Source organism: Tympanuchus pallidicinctus, unplaced genomic scaffold (genome assembly GCF_026119805.1).
Source record: "Tympanuchus pallidicinctus isolate F22 unplaced genomic scaffold, pur_lepc_1.0 scaffold3, whole genome shotgun sequence".
Lineage (NCBI taxonomy): Eukaryota > Metazoa > Chordata > Aves > Galliformes > Phasianidae > Tympanuchus > Tympanuchus pallidicinctus.
In genome coordinates this window covers 80999082-81003965 of record NW_026294747.1, presented here as the reverse complement: position 1 = coordinate 81003965, position 4884 = coordinate 80999082, and positions in this window count along the sequence as shown.

Genomic DNA, 4884 nt, shown 5'->3' with positions numbered 1-4884 from the left:
AGATTCTATCTTTGGCAGGTACAGTTTCAAACCATATTTTAATCCTTGCGTGTCCTCTCACTCACCTCAAAAGTGGCTTTCCCCCCTACTTCATCCCCCCCTCTGAAATTATACCCTTATGCAAATACTTGGGCTTGTTAGGAGTTCTAATTTCTCAATTTCCACATATAATTGCTGTCTTGTGCTTGCAAAATTGAACAGCCAAACACTTGAAAACTAGAACTGGATGATGGATTGAACGTATTTCAACCTTTAACCTCACACATTTGTAAGTTCTGTCCACTTGGATAAAACTGACAAAACCACATTTTTATGGTTTGTTTTCTGTGCTGCAGGTACAAAACAGCTTTTTAGAGAAAAAGGAAAGTAGACCGTATTCTGCTTCAATCATTATCAAAGTAATGAGGGAATGTTAAATTACAGAAGCATTGTTATTGAAGAAAATGTAAGAAAGAGAAAATGCCAGGCTTCCTGTTGCAAACTCAAGCTGAATAATGATAACTGACAACCTTGGAAAAATAATATTCTCCTCTCCCATAGTTATATGGGCCTGTACAAGTTGGTTAAGAGGTCCTTCAGCGTAAGAATTACCACTCACTAAATTCTACTCTCAGCTTTCCAACTTCAATTACTAAATCACAACCAAGAGATTAATCATATTCACAGATGAATCCAAGCTGCTCTAAAAAATAGTTTTGTTTTTCTTAAATGTAAGTTTCACATCGGTTCTTTCATGTAAGACCATTTCTGAAGGCCTTTTTTACTTGCCACTTTGGCCCTTTGTTGTGCCAGCTAGACTGACATTTAAACCATATAAGTAAAGATAGAGTAGAAGTGTCGTGATGAATATTATACAGAGAGATAACATCTAGCATGAGCATGTACAGCTTGCAACAAGCCACAACACAGACTGTCATCTGTGGTCTGTTTCTTTTCAGTTTGCAAGACCCAGTCTTTCTGCTTCTTGTACTGTTGGCAATTCGGCTCATCTTTGATAAAAATAGCTAACTAAATTTGGAAAAATCTTAGTTCAGGAGAAATACTGCATATACTGAACTAATACCACCTTCAAAGAAGGTTGACAAACCTCTTTGAAATTAATGTTGCAAGCAATGCTTTGTAACTATATATTACAAAGAGGTTAAACTGCACAGGGGAGAAAACAGCAAAAGAAGGGAAACTGTAACAGGAAGAAAGAATTATTCCTAAGAAAATAAAGATGGCTGGTTATGTATAAATTACTTTCCATGCCAGAGCGAAACAGTCCCCTTAGGAAGATAATAAAGGCCTCTTGAACCTCAAAGGCTTCGTATTGCTTTTATAGGCAGATTCTTCTATAATACCTGTTTTGTTCAAATTAAAACACACACTCCTGTTGCCAATATAGAGATCTTTCCAAGTGCATTGAAGGCATAGCTCTTGGGACCAGAAGTGGGGTAAAATATTCAGAAGAAGTGTATTTTCCAAAGTGAATTTGTCATTCCTTTAACCTCATCTCACAGAAAAGAAGAAAAAAAAATCCATAGCAAGATTGTTGATAAACAAGTTTAGCTTCAGAAGAATGTATGATCTGAGTAAAATGTTTCTTGCTTTATTGCTCAGATTAGGTTTGCAGTGTAATTGCAAATGATAGAGAATATTTATGATGAAATACTTTAGCTTATTTAGCAGTTATGATAAGATCGCAATAAAATATATGTCTACACTGGAAGATCTATTTGAATAATGATGAAATCTCAGAAATTAATTGTAGCCAGAATGAGAAACGAGTCTGACAATAAATTGTCTACCCTGTATAGCAGTTTATAGTAAATGGAAACCAGTTGATGCTTTTGTTACAGGAATTAGAAACAGATCTTAGGTTTCATTACATTGTAGTATTGTTGATTTTAAAATTTATATCGGAGTATCTGATAATAACTGACAGACAAGTGTTTGTCTTGTAGAGTACTTATGAAAATGAAGGATTACATAGTTCTCCTAGGAGAGGGTCTTGATCCCATAAGGATAGAAACGAAAATCTGAACTATGTCTCCAAAAACTTTTTTGCACTGCAAAGATTCCATCTGGAAGAAAAAAAAGTGGTTGGTACTGGTATCACAATAAAATATAAGACTGGTGGTGGAATGAGCACTGGAAGTCTTGTGGGAGGATACCTTTAGTCTAGATTGAAGTGCTTGCTTGTACCAAATTTATTAAAGAACGTCATGTACTATAAGGATTTTTGGATGAAAATATTGCACTATAAATGAAAAATAAGAAAAAAACAACACGAAAGCACTAGAAATGAAAATAATACTGACCTACAAGGACTGTGATTTAGGGAGAATGAGAAAGTATGACATATCTGAGATGATTCTCAGAAGTGGAATGTCAGCAAAAGTGAGGATTTATCTGGAAGTGGTAGGGAGGATGAAGAACTGAAGAGATGATCCTGCATTCCAGGAGTGTGTATAATTCCTCCATAGTGCAATTTGACAGCACAAATATGTGGTGGTGAAGTACTTTGGGTAAAGATAAAAGGAATAGAAAACAGAAAGAGAAATAATAATGACCATATGTTACACAAAAGAAGATCTGGAAAAGAGTGAGGAAAAGAGAATTCCTGGAGCCGTTCTTTATGCCATGGGGTGTTATGATCCTAAGATATGTTTACAGTTGCTGGTTATCTGGACAACATCATTGAAGAGGTCTATAAAGCGCTCAGAAAACAAATGTTGGAAGCAGAGCTCAATTGTATTTATAAAGTAAGAAACAACTGAGTGGGACTGACAAAGATTCGTTCCCTTCATCAAAAATCCACATTTCAGGTATGGTTGCTATTCTGAATTCCATTCATTTCAATTCCTACTCATTTGTGATGGTGTGGCAGTCAATTTAGGAGGGAAGTGTGGTATGAAGAGAAAAACATTTATAAAGTCTTTGTTCTCTCCAAGGCAAGGCTTAACTGAACTGTTCCTTGAAAGGCCTGTATCACCTGAGCCTGTGAGACTTTGCAAATTGATAAAGTTCAATGCAAGTCTGGGCTTTGTTGTATCAGTACAGATGTTTGACTACCCTGAAAATGGTACACACCACTCAGGGCACTGCACAGCCGGAAAATGAAACGAAAGAGTGCTGATTTTCCAAATATACCCTTGAAAGCAATATTCTGTTTGGGTTCCAGAAAGTGCTGAAACTGAGGTTTGTATTCTGTTTTTGCAGAATAGAAGTTACTATTTCTATCAGTTGTTTAAATTCATTTCAGAGTTACCAGAAATCTGGAAGCAAAAGGTAAAGTTTTCTCTGCATACCGCTAGATTTCCAAAGTTGATTTATTTGATGACAAGCTGGCATCAGGTGAAAAGTGTTTGCTGACAGAAAGAGAAACATGCTGCTGTTTCTAAGAGAAGTTAAGATCAGAACACAAATATAAATTCTTTTTTTTTTTTTTTTAATTGAAGCCCCATGACACTCTGGTCAACTTCTTCAGCCACACCAGGGTCTCCATTTCCTGCCCGGAGAAAACTTTGCCCCAGAAGTTATACATTTCATTCCTGGCCTAGATTAGAATCTTTCCTCTGTGGAATATGGTAAAAAATAAAGAAAACTGCACACTTTGATAAAGGCAAGAATAGCATATTCAAAGTACTAGAATTTAGTTCACAATAATTTTTTAAGTCATGACTTGATATAATGAACAGTGAGGACTAGTTAGCCTTGGAGAAGTCAGTTTGTTAAATTCAGGTCTAATTGTGCTGATTCACAAATCTGCTGTAATGCAAACAATTATTACAGTTAGTAATAGCATTTTAAAGGCCTAGCGTTTTTCTTCTGCTTGACTGCTGGGAATAGGTGTTGGGGTCATAACATTAATAATGTGAATGAAACTGATCTAAAAGTGTGATGAAAATAAGATAGTGTGCAAGAAAAACGTGAGGAGATTTTTTTCTCTGATAGTTTGAGAAAGCCATGGATGGTGCAACTGTTTCCAGGGTATTCTAAAATACACAATAATATAATTCAAACAAAGGTGTTTTTCTAAGCTAAATTAATACAGTGTGGAAACTACCACTTTACCATTTCTTTCAAAAACAAGGCATGCTTTTTTAAATGACAACGTGTTCAAAGAGGAATTAATTCTTAAATGTACATGAGATGTCTTCAAATTTATCTATGTGGGAGGAAAACTCTTAGCAGAGGAACATGGCAGAGTTAGGCTGTTACAGCAGCTGCTGTAACGGGATACAAATACTTTGCTGGAAGACAAGAAGAGAAGAATATTGCATACCCAGTGTTGCACACAGCACTCACAAACTGTATGATGAAGAGCACAGAAAAAGGTGAACTGTTGCTGTTAAGAATTTGAGTTGCTGTTAAGAATTTGTTTAATATTCTTCCTTACTGCACAGAGCAGAAATATTGTCTCGGATCACTAATCCCTCTCAGCCACTGCATTATCACAGATTCCTTGGAAGCAGTAACCTATGTGACCTTTATGTGAGTCTCAGATGACTCCGCTTATTCTGCTGTGGGCTCTGATTTTCTTGCACTGCATGCCCTAACTTTAAAAAATGGAAGGGGGAGGAGGTCTTGTGGGAATAAAAGCCATATCACATGGCCTGACCATACTTTGTGCCCTGTGAGACAGACCATCGAAATCTTGGAGAGACAGAGGGAGTGAATTTATCTCCCAAATCTGCAGATTTCAAGAGGAACTGAATTCCACCACGCTAAAACCAGCTGTGTGAAAGCACCGTATTTTGACACGGTCATCTTGAAAAGTGATGAGTAGCAGAGATAAATGAGAAGCAGAAAGTAGGTTACAAGAGGGAACATAAATGCAGACAAGGTTACGCAAGAACAGAGGGGTCAAGGCTTGAAGAACCTTGAAAGTTATTGGTA